The sequence below is a fragment of the Homarus americanus genome, unplaced genomic scaffold (genome assembly GCF_018991925.1).
Source record: "Homarus americanus isolate GMGI-L3 unplaced genomic scaffold, GMGI_Hamer_2.0 scaffold20465, whole genome shotgun sequence".
Taxonomy (NCBI): Eukaryota; Metazoa; Arthropoda; class Malacostraca; order Decapoda; family Nephropidae; genus Homarus; species Homarus americanus.
The window spans coordinates 10829492-10842796 of record NW_024756914.1 but is presented as its reverse complement, the minus strand read 5'-3'; positions in this window follow the sequence as shown (position 1 = coordinate 10842796).

The window sequence follows — 13305 nt, the reverse complement described above, 5'->3', positions numbered from 1 at the left end:
CCTCGGCGAAGCATTATATAAAGCGGGATGCTCCACCAGTCTTTGTTTTATCTTTGATACACATTAAACGTCTGTGATCACGGACAGAGCTTTATCTTAGTACTGTAGTGTAACAACTTTATTGCTTATAATTACTGGGCCCATTGTTGTTTGTTTGTTTCATAAATGACATGCCAGAAGCTATACACTCCTCCATACAAATGTTTGCAGACAATGCCAAGTTATTCAGGGAAATTAAGAACCAAACAGACAATGAAGAGCTGCAGAAATATCTGTCCGCTTCAAGAATGGTCGAAGAAATGGCTGCTAATATTCAATGACACGAAGTGTAAGAGGCTGCACCTGAGTCTTACCAACAGTAAGGAGGCGTATCACATAAACGGCATTACAGACCGAATGTGAAAAAGACCTGGGTGTGTATGTTGACAACAAACTGAAGTTCTCAGGCCATTGTGAGAAGAACGTCAATTAAGCAACTTAATAGCCCAAGCGGCTAATGATCTGATCAGTGGCGAAAACGATAAAAGTAAGAAAGTAAAAGTACAGTGAGTTCTGCTATAACGCGTGTTTTGATAACGCGCATTTGCTCTAACGCGATTTATGAATTCGGAACAATATTTGTATAACGCGAACGCTTGTTTGCTATAACGCGATTTTTGCTTACTATTTCTCCAATTTTGTGGTATTAACTGTGAATAAGGTAAAGAAGAATATCTCCAAAAAGTGTTCTGATGATAGAATTCCCGGTGATTATCGTAAAAGAAAGGATATAACACTTGAAGAGAAGCTCGATGTTATCAACCTCAAAATCGCCCTTCTCCCCCATCAAGTTACATTCATATTTTTTCAAGGTAAAGTGTTAAATTTACTGTATGATTTCATTATTAGATATGAATGTAACATTTATTTAGACTGTGCTATCCTTTGTGTTAGGCTAACTACTAAATTTTTTCGATTTCGAGTAATCTGCACCTAACCCTATTTTCTCCATAAGCCCTGTTATTTCTATTACGCGATTTTCTATAACACGATATTTTACAAGAACACAATTATCGCGTTATAGCAGAACTACCTGTAATGCTCTTCAAGAGTGAGGTGCTTCCCTGTCTGGAGTACCGTCACCCTGTCTGGTCCCTGAGATATGCTAGAGACTGTCAGTTGATTGAAAATGTCCAAAGGGGGGCCACCAGACTGGTGCCTGCACTACAGCACCTCAGCTACCCAGAGAGATTAGAATGCCTGCAGTTGCCTAGCTTCCTATAGGCGAGCAAGGGTTGACCTAATTGAAGTTTATAAACATCTCAGAGGGCGCTACTCAGTCGAGTGTCCATACATGGAGCTGGCGGATGCCCGCCCCACAAGGGGTCACAGCTTAAGGTTGAAGAAACCGCAAGTACAGAAAACTGTGACGGTTAACTTTTTCGGAGTGAGAATTGTGAACGCTTGGAACAATCTGCCAGAGAGTGTTATGACAGCACCGAGTGTGAGCTGTTTCAAGGCCAGACTTGACCAACACTGGAGCAGGTTCAGATACATTCAGGAGGCAGTACTCGTCAACAGTGTGTAACAGAGATGTGACCGACTGCCCAAGCAGCTAATGAGCCAATCAGTGACGAAGAGGATAAAATTAAAAGTACAGGTCATTACAATGCGTGGCAAGGGTGTGAAGCATTCTGATAGTGGTGGTAGTGGAAGTGAATTGAAACAAAGAAAAGCTAAAGCTCTTGAACAAAGATTAGATGTGATAAAGTAGTATGAACCCTCACCGCCTCCACCATCCATCATAAACAGACATTTTCTCTTTTTGTGGTTAGTCTTAAAACATTCTCATCAGTTTATTTACATATTTTATGGTTAAAATTGGTTTGGTTTAAAAATATTTGATCATTAAAAGCCGTTAAAAATCACACTCCACTACGTATTATTTCATTCACCCTCCTTCGTGGTTCTCCTGTCTACCACACAGCAACTTACACTGTAACAAGCATTTTACCCCATTTTTCATGTTTTTATTCTATTAATGAATTTTATTATTAAACTAAAACAGTTATTATAATCAATCAGAGTACTGTCGCCATATCTGAGGGTTGGCGACCACAGTCCTCCATTCTAAACGTTCTCAGGCTGTTTTGTATCTCTCTGGGGACCGAGTTAATAATTCCATCCTAGTCTCTACCTTCCCCTGGTCCTCCTACCCTAAACTCTGCCCATTAATATTTGTTGTTATCCCTCATCACTAATTATATGACCAAAGTATCTCAGTTTTTCTTTTTCTTTACATGTCAAGTATTTCTCTTGAAGTTTTTGCTAATGTTAGTACAGTACATACAGTACTTCATTTGTTTTCCTGTCAGTGCACAATACACATCGTTTTGTGCTCTAGTTTGCTTCGACTTTTCTAATTAATTATGCTATATAACAAATGCCTTTTTTGACCAGCTGTACAGGACTTCCTTTAAAAATAATGATTGATGAGTTTCAGATTATACAGTAAGTGAGGGAACGCTGCGTCTTTCTTTTGGTAACAGATATTTATCAGTGGTGTGGTGTGTGTTTGATGGGGCAAGAGAACATGCTTATTAATTAGTCATTAGCTATTTTTTTTACATAGAACAGTACATACATAGGAAGAGTTTGATAATGACTCTGATTCCTTTCTTTATTGTTTTGTTTTATCATTTTATGCCTTTTAAATAAGGTAAAATACATTATGCTTAGATACTTGGACCAGTTTACAGTTATGCACCTCCATGTATCATTGATCTAAGAAAAATACTTTAATTTTTTACGGACGTTCCTGATTTACGGAACTGATGCGTTCCTGAAAACCTTATGTAAATTGTATCACATTTTTCCATAGACTCCCATTATAAGAACTGAAACATGTTGATATGTTCCTACAAAAAAAAAAAAAAATAGAACAAAATTATAAAATGCTCTAAATTTTGTATGTGCCCAGTGAATGTAACTCAATCAAGGGTACAGTAATGTAATTATGTACGTCCAGTAGTGGAAAACATGAAAATTACTGTAATGTATTGAGAAACTGTTCCATTGGTTGTGATACTGTGCAAGTCAGCGAGACCCAGCCATGACATATGATTTTAACTTTGTAGAGATACACCAACAGTAAGTCTACTGCATTATGTACATACAGGTTGTACCTCTCTAGTCTGGCAACCTCGGGACCTGACCGGTGCTGGACCATGGAAATTCACCCTTTTCCTGGATAGATAGTGACTTGTGCTTACGCTGGGAAGCACTAGCACCACTTTCTCTGCTTCATGGTCTCTTTGAAGACATATTGAAGGGTTAAATGTTGTACAGTAGCTTCTTAAATTTTGCGAGTTTTTAATTTGACGTTTTCTATTTGGACACACACAAAAAAAAACAACGCATTTAAAAATTTTGACGGCGGAAACTCGAATTTCGACCAGTTTGAGCGGCCCACCAACGTTCAGACAACGTGCACAATCGTGTAAACAGCGTCATTTCTCATATGGACAAAGGATTCATTATTGTTTATTATTGAAAGTCTTTTTGATTGAATTAATGTTTGTGTGTGCAAAATGAGCAATACAATTCATTAATAATACGTAGAATATTAAAACACGAGGAAATGAGACAGCATTGCTTTCATTGATTACAAAACCAGTGACTGACTGGTTCTACATATAAAACTGAAGAAAATAAGACCTTGGTTGTAGCTGTAGTAAAATTAATATGGTTGTTTTAAGTAATGTTATTTAATGTTAATAAATGGAACAATAGAAGTAGCTAACGATAATGGTAAAGAAAATAAGAGAGATCGCGTATGTAAGTGCCCACATGTGAGAACATATCGTCATTACTTTACATGAGAATATGAAAGCAACACTTATTTACTGTTCATATATATTTTAATTAATGTTTCTGAATTTGTTTTTATTGAATTAATGTTTGTGTGTGCAAAATTAACAATACAATTTATTAATACAGTCAACCCTCACTTTACGCGGTTAATACAACCCACAGGGTACCGCGGAAAGTGAGAAACGCGTAAAGTGAACAACATAACATATGGGATTATTGAAATAGAGACCGGGCTGACCCCCAAATTCCACTTTTTGACGACATACAACTATGTTGTAGTAAAAATTTTATCTTAACTTTATGATGGTATGCACACACAATTAATATAGAAGAGGTTAGGCTAGGAAAAATAACGGTTAAGTTAGGAAAAATAAAGGTTAGGTTAGGAAAACTAAAAGTTAGGTTTAACACTTACGTTAGTAGAAGAGATGGGTCGGCATACGGGGATGGAGGCTGGTTCCGAGGCAGAGGGCAGGCTACTGGCCCTCAGGTGAGTCACCATCACTGTCATCCACACTTGTCAGGGCCTCCTTGACAAATCCCTCGAAGTCATCTTCACTGTCTCTACCTCTGTCACTATCACTGGCTTGGGCTGGCTGTGGTGGGTTGCGGGCGAAGAACTCTGTTATGCTTTGCTGACGGCTGGTGTTTATGTTGTCGTGATAAACCTTGAAGTAGGGCTCCATAGTCTGCAACAGCTGGGTAGTGAAGATTTCATACCTGTTTGCGTCATGGTCGTCGGAAAGGAGGAGCTTGACTTTCTCGATACACTCGATGGCACCCCTAACATTACTATGGGATAAGCGGTGTTCTTCTTGGGATGACGCACCACCTGCCTCTTCACTGACGTCATCATCATCTACCATCTCGTCGGTAGTCACATCAGGATCCCTTATCACCTCCAGGATGTCGTCGTTGGTGGTCTCGGAGAAGCCTGCAGCTGTAACACTCTGTGCAGCTTCTCTGGCAAGGTCCACTGCTACTGCAACAGTCTGAACCTCACCAGTTACAGATTGACGCTGCCTAACGGCTGGAATGCCTTGCAACACATGTCTCCATGCGTGACGAACAGTTGCTACAGACAGCTGATCCCATGCCTCCACCAAGAAGTCCACAGCTTTCTTGATGTTGAATATTCTCCAGAATTGTTTTAAAAGCACTTGTTGCTCTGCCAACTGTTGATCCTCGTCGTCTTCGCTCTTGCTATCGGTGGTGGTGTCACTCAGGTTACGCAACTCTTCCCTGGTGTTGGCGTAGTCGTTCAGGAGCTTGAATTTTTTCGTAGAGAATGCAGCTTTTACATTACAGATTAACTCTTGGTCCATGGGCTGTAATATAGACGTAGTGTTGGGAGGATGGAAGACCACTTTTGCGTTGGGGTGACGATCTAACAGTAGGGGCGAGTGTCCTGGTGCGTTGTCCAGCAGCAACAAAATCTTGGATGGCACATTCTGTTGCTCACAGAATTTCTTCACATCGGGAACGAAACAGTCATCAAACCAGGAGAGGGACAGTGTAGAGAACATCCATGCCTTACGTGCGGTCAGCCAGTCATGTCCATGCTTTTGTAGGCGTGCGGCTTGCGTGCTGTGTGGATCACCGATAACTTGAGCTTACAGGTACCGGAGGCATTGGTGGTAAACAGGACGGTGAAGCGCTCCTTCTGCAACTTCCGGCCCCGAATCTTGCTGGCATTCTTCACAACGAAGGTCTTGGAAGGTAGCTTTTTCCAAAAAAGACCAGATTCGTCCATGTTAAACACCTGGTCGTCGGTGTACTGTCCTTCCTCCATAATCTCACGTAAAAACGGAGGAAATTCCCTAGCCGCAACACGGTCAGCACTCGCTTCTTCACCACCAATGTTGATATTGGTGATCTTGTTCCTCTTCTTAAACCTCTGTAACCACCCAGAGGAAGCATTAAAGGGTTTGGGCTCTGTAATTCCCATCTTTCGTGACACTGCAGCATACAGTTCACGTGCATACTCCTTAACAGAGCGCGTGTCCACCGCCATGTTCCGTCTCGCCTGACGCACCAAGTAGCTCACAAGTAATTTTTCCGTCTTGAGAAGCACCTGGTTGTGGAAATACTTGATCATAGAAGCACCTGTAGACTTTGTGATGTTCATGTGCTCCTTTATCATGGCTGCATCCTTCTTTATCGTCCGGATCGTAGATTCATTCACACCATGCTGGCGCGCCAAATCAACCTGCCTTGTTCCTTTCTCCAACTCTTGGATGATCTTGTACTTCACCTCGTAGCTTAAGGAACGTCGTGTCTTCTTGGGCTTAGGGCGGCTGGGTCCAGGCAAGGAAAGGTTTCTCTCTGGGGGCGGTGGTCCGGCGGAAGCCATTTTACAGAACAATGGATGCACGATTACACAGTGTGGCCTGGAGGGATGAAACTGCCGCGGCTAGGTCAAGCGTCGTCTTTCCTCCCTCCCTCCCTCCCCCGGGTGGACACGTCATATTACTTTAAACCAATTACAGCTAGCAGCGGACGGAGGTAGGGATGCATGGCCAATCACAGTCCGATACGTCATATGACGTCACTGATAACGCAACAGAGACATGCACTGCGCAACCTTACCGCGCGGCTTGCCCAGGCGGGAGCAGGCGAATCTAAAAATAGCGTCGAGCCGGACACACACTGCATAAAGGGGTACACGCACCGCGGAATGTGAGCATCCTGTTTTCGGCAGGGTACCGCGTAAACGTGGAAACGCGGAATGTGGGACTGCGTAAGGCGAGGGTTGACTGTAATACGTGGAATATTAAAACACACAAGGAGACTAGGCGGCTGCCGGCATTGTTTTTGTTAAAGCTTACAAAACCAGTGACTGATTGGTTCTACATATAAAACTGAAGAAAATAAGACCCTGATTGTAGCTGTAGTAAAATTAATGTAAACAAATGAATATGGTTGTTTGAAGTGCCTGTAATGTTATTTAATGTTAATAAATGGAACAATATAAGTAGCTAACCATTAATGGTAAAAAAAGTGAGACTGCACGTATGTAAGTGCGCACACGTGAAAACATATCGTCATTACTCTACATAAGAATATGAAAGCAACACTTATTTACTGCTCATATATATTGAAGGGTTAAATGTTGTACTCTGTATACAGTAGACAAGCAGAGAGAGAGAGAGCAGCCAAACTGCCGGATGTAAACAAACCTTAATTTCCTGCGGCTTTGTTGTTGTTTTTTTAAGGGGATTAGCCCACCCGGGCATAGGTCACTGACCCACATTGGGGCCTGAGGGGCAAAAATTTAATACTCCTGTAGTAATAATAATAATTCAGATAAGTAAGTAAATAAAAAAAAAAAAAATCTGCCTATCTACCTATTGGACAAACTAAAATCGTTCCGGACCACAGAATGCCGGACTAGAGAGGTACAACCTGTATAAACATTTTGCAGTGTTACTTTCACTGGGTTTTTGGAGAGATTTTATCTGATGAGGAAATACTGAAGTAAACTTATGTATTTAACATTTTAGTCTTTCCACTGACATTACTGTATATCAAACTGGGATGCTAAACATATCAGCATTCCTGCAGTCAAAACATCTCTATTCAGGGTCTTACTACTGCTTCATGTTAGCCATGATAGCTAAAACACTACATTTATTCTATTTTGATCTTAGTTAACCACTTTTAATGCTCTCTATTGTCTCTAGTTTAATGACTTAATAAACTGATCAGGTCCAATATAGGAAGCCCTGAGATGAGTGTTTCAGCACCTCATCATCTTTCAGTGCTGTGAAAGGTTCAGAAAGAAAGATGAAATAATTTGTAATTTTTCCTACGTACATCGAAACATGGAACTTTTTTCTTCCTAATTTTAGATTTTCATAAACCCGATCTTCGTAAGTCTGGGACTGTCTGTACTTGCTTCTTAAATAATTAAAGCAGTTCTATCAGATGTCTTCTTCACAACTCTTATGTTCTAATGCTTATTTTTTTTAAATTTAACATCGGGAAAGATCAGACAAAATATCATTGCCTCATCTATTGACTTATTCACTGAAGTATCCCTCTGCCTGACAATGAACATATTTAAGGCCACATTTTTTTTCCAGAGTGTGAACTACTGTACATTGTATGTAGCCCAGTGTTGGTATACTGTACTGTACAATGATCACTGCATCACTCATAAAATATTTACAGTAGTTATGTAATTTGTATTTTTTACTTAAAAAACCCAAAGTGTACAGTCACAATACTATTCCTTTTCCATTCCTGCTCTCTATACTGTATATGGCATCAATATTGTTGTTTACTACATTTTTGTCATTTCCTCACTTATGAACCTAATGTATGGTTAAGTTGCTGTTTACAGATACAGTACTGTACCTACTGCACTTTATTTAGGTAGCTGACAATTGTACTGTATTTGGTGAACACTGTAGAGGTTTATCGAGTGTTAACTTTTGTGTATTATTTTTTAATACTTAATTTACTCTGTCCACGTCATTCTTGTTATTATTTATAGTTTTTTGGAATAAAAGTCAGTGGTGATGGAAAACTTGTTTTGTAAGTTTAACTTTCCTTTTATAGGTACAGTATTGTATTATATAAAGTATTGTGTATTTACACTCAAATGTGGTCCTGAATTAAATTTCCAATTGGGGTGAAGAACTGGGCTCCCACTTTGTACACTATACCCTTCACATAACCATCAATGAGCACTGTACTGTACACTATTAGCTGTGCTTGACAGAGAAGGAACAGTGATGGATGAACAGGATCCTTCCATGGGGAGAACTCCTTTCAGTACTTACTTGTAAGGATTCACAGTACTGGATGAGGATGCCAAACGTATTTACTGTAAAGGACATTTTAGAAAGAATGGTGATTGCTGCCTATAATGAGACTGTCATCTATGTTTGTATTGATGTTTCCTTTCATCATCTGCATCTTCTTCAAACCCCATTTGAGATGTATAACTTCACATGGGAAAAAGAAGCTACACAATATGTTGCCTGTACTACTACTACCATCCCATATGTTAAAAATCTGTCCAACCCAAGAGTTGACATTTTAGCTTCCTTGGTGGTTGGGCAGGATATCAGGGTATTGATTAGTGTACCAATACCTTGTCAAGTTTGGGGTGTACCCTTGAGAGGCAAGGTAGCACAGGGCAGTGTATTGGGCCTGTTGTTTGTTTCATAAATAACATGCTAGAAGCTATACACTCCTTCATCCAACACTTTGTAGATGATGTCAAGTTACTCTGAGAAATTAGGAACCAAACAGACTGTGAAGAGCGACAGAAAGATCTCTGTGAGCTTCAAGGTTGATCAAAGAAATGGCTGCTAAGATTCAATGTCACAAAGTGTAAGAGGATGCACCTGGGGCATACCAACAGTAAGGAGGTACACATAACACATGCCCCAACAGGACGAAGAAACGGCATTTTATGGAGACCGAATGTGAATAGGACCTGGGCGTGTATGTTGACAGCGCTCTGAAGTTCTCGGGCCATTGTAAGAAGAAGGTGAATCAGGCAACTAAACTAGTAGGTCTTATAAGAAGGTCATTCAGGTGCTTCCCCCATCTGGTTCCTGACTTATGCTAGAGACTGTCAGTCGATTGTAAATGTCCAAAGGAGAGCCACCAGACTGGTGCCTGCACTACAGCACCTCAGCTACCCAGAGAGATTAGAATGCCTACAGTTGCCTAGCTTCCTATAGGCGAGTAAGGGGTGACCTAATTGAAGTTTATAAACATCTCAGAGGGCGCTACTCAGTCGAGTGTCCATACCAGGAGCTGGCGGATGCCCGCCCCACAAATGGTCACAGCTTAATAATGAAAAAGCCACAAGTCCAGAAAACTGTGATGGCAAACTTTTTTGGGGTGAGAATTGTGAACTCTTGGAACAATCTGCCCGAGTGTTGTGACGGCACCGAGCGTGAGTTCTTTCAAGAACAGACTTGACCGACACTGGTGCAGAACATGCCCGGTACTTGTCCACATTGTGTGACAGAGACGTGACCCAAGCGTCTAATGAGTTGATCAGTGGTGAAGAGGATAAAAGTGATTTCCTGAATTCTCTAAAGTATAAATGTAACTAATCATAAGTTGACAGTTTATAATTTTATAAGCATTAAATATTGAGAGCACAGTTGAAGCTTTCATTATATTACTACAGTATGTTGACCTTGGAAGCTTCAGCTGACATTATGGTAATCTCAAATTAGCATACAGGTACAGCATTACTTGATGGACCGAGAGAATGAGTATGTTTGGACATTCAAGAGAAAATGTACATTTTGGGGTTTACTATACAAAGAATTCATACTGTATATGTTTTATAGACTATTGAGCACGATATGAATCACCTCTCTAATGGATAGTATCATTGTACTAATGTGATCAGTACTTTACATATGTGCTCACCATAAGTCAGCTGAGATGGTGCATAATCACTGTCTACTTTTGAGGTGAAGCAGATGACGAGGACTAAGGGAAGTGCCAGCTCCAGGTATGGACACTTGACTCAGTAGTGACCCCTGTAGTATAAGCTTGGCAACTGCAGGCGTTCTATTCTCACTGGGTAAACCGAGGTGCCGTGTTGCAGGTACAGTCCACTTCACTGGTGCATTAACGGGGGCTCCTCATATAAACTCTCAACAAATCACTACATTGAGATACTGTATTTGTTTTAATATTGTTTTACTTTCATTCCATTGTACGGTATGTTTATTATTGTGAGTTTCCTTCTGTCGAATGAAGGCAAACACAGCACTACCACACTGCACAAAACCTAATGACCCATTGTAAACTCACTAATGAAGGGGACTGTACCAGTCCTTTGGACCTTTTTCAATCAACTGACAGTCCCTAGCATATCTCGGGGACCAGACAGGAGTGACAGTACTCCAGATGGGGAAGCGCCTCACTCTTGAAGATCGTTACGAGGGACAGACTTTCCGTCTAGATATCTGAACGACCTTCTTACTTAGTTGCTTGATTCACCTTCTTCTCACAATGGCCTGAGAACTTCAGTTCATTGTCAACATACACACTCAGGTGTGTCTCTATTAATGCTCGTTCTTCGTCCCGTTGGTACGTATGATACGCCTCCTAACTGTTGGTACGTCTCAGTTGCAGCCTCTTACACTTTGTGACATTGAATCATAGCAGCCATTTCTTCAAGCATTCTTGAAGCTGACAGAAATCTTTCTGTAGCTCTTCATAGTCCATTTGGTTCTTATTTTCCAGAATAACTTGACATCGTCTGCAAACTTTTGTATGAGGGAATGTACAACTTCAGGCATGTCATTTATGAAATAAACACACAAACAACAGCTGGCCCAATACACTGTCCTATGGTACCCCGGTTATCACGGGTACACATGACGATTTCGTGCCATTAACCACCACACACTCTTTGCAGTCATGAAGAAAGTCCCTGATCCACGCTAGGACACTTCCCTAAATCCCGGACCCTTCCAGTTTAATTCTCAGCCTTTCATGGGGTACACTGTCTAAAGCCTTGTGTTAAGCAGGATTGTCCCGTCATAAAACCTTGTTGGCAGTCCTTTACAACGTTGTTTCATGGCACCTCTCATAATGCTCTCTAGTACAGTATTGTACTTTACATACTATGCTGGTCAGGCTTACTGGTTTATAATTATTTGTGGAGTGACGATCGCCCTTCTTGATTATAGGACTCACATTAGCCATTTTCCAGTCACTGGGGAACCTTTTGTTCCTCCAGGCATTTACAGAACATGATCTTCAGGGGCTCGGCAAGCTCGTTGCACAACTCTCTTAACACTGGAATGCACCATGTCAGGTCCGGGACTCTTATGGACCTTTAGCTTTGACAGTTTATTTCTTATACCCTCTTCTGAGAACACAATGAGGGTCAGCGCTGTGTCAAACTGCCTTTCTTCAAATGCAGTAAGATTGTCCACATCATCTCTTGTGAACACTGATAAAAAGAATTTGTTTAACGCCTCTGCCTTGTTCCGATCTGAGTCTGCCTAACTACCATCTTCAAGCTTCAGATCCGATACACCCACACATGTTTCTAATTTCGATTTTGCATAATGATAGAAAGCCTTTAGGTTTGACTTGACCTCGCTTGCAATCCGCCTCTGGAATGCTATTTCAGTCCTTCTACACTCTTACACTGCTTGTTCCTGGACCTGGCATACATCCTTCTGTCCTGCTTGTCATTTGTCATAACCCAACTCTGGGATTTTTTTTTACTTTGTCAGCCACCCCAAGGTACATGTGCAGCACTCTTTTTACTCCTGGGTGAGAAGTACAGGGATGGTGGCACCAAGGGAACCCTTGCACATGGTAGAGAGGGGAGCGAGACGCCGAAAGCATATGTCTCGAAAATAGCGGCCTTCAGGGATCTGACAACGTGTGCGAGTTACATACACACCCAGGTATTTTGTCTCATTAACCCAGTCCAAGGGCGTTCCTTATAAGAGAAGGGGTGGAGGTACAACACGACCGTGCCACATGGCTTTTGTTTTTGCAGTCGAAAGAAGGAAACCAAGTGAATCACACCCTGGAGACCAGATCAAGGGCTTCCTGCATGCTGAGGGAGTCAGGGGCTTGGAGGAGGACATCGTCGGCATATCCTGAGTGGACAACTTCTGTCGGCCACGGGAGAGATGCAGTGGAGTGCATGAGAATGTTAAACAAGGTGGGACTCGGGACTCCACCTTGGGTAATGCCGAGGTTCATTTTTTGAACAGAAGATATAGAGCCTTCAACGCGAACCCGGGCCTGACGTCCAGTGAGGTAAGAGGCGATCCACTGAAGAAGTCTCCCTTTAACCCCTAACCGCTCAAGTTCAGCTAAAATAAGGGAAGGCTGAGCCGTATCAAAGGCTCCCTTGATATCAAGGAAGACAGAGACGCAGGCAGTCTGATTGCAATAAAAGGAAGCAATGGAGTGTGCTGTGCTGCGATGTTGAATGAAACCATTGAGGGAGTTGTGGAAGCCGCCTATGGTGTGAAGAAGGCGACGATGGAGTATCCTCTCCATCATCTTGCAAACACAGGAGGTAAGACTAATGGGTCGATATTTCCCAGGATCTCCCGGCTTAGGGATGGGGATAATAGTGGCATTTTTCCAGTTAGACGGGAGAACCCCATGTTCATAAGACATATTGTAGAGAGCAAGCAAGGGGCCGTTAGGAATATTAGTACAGGCGTTGAGGACGGAGTAGGTTATCTGATCATCCCCAGGAGAGGTGTCTTTTCTAGAGCGACGAGCACTGTCAAGCTCGAACTGTGTGATGGGATGATCAGTGGGGGCAGGGGAGGTAAGAGCAGCACGAACAACAGGCTCAGACGCATCGATGCGAGCCTGCACTGCCTCCTGCATTGGATCTGGAAGTGCCTCAGGGGAGGAAGCTCGTGCCCAGTCCTCCATTAAAGAGCAGGCAAGGGAGGCGGGGTCAGGGTGGGGAGGAGGCCT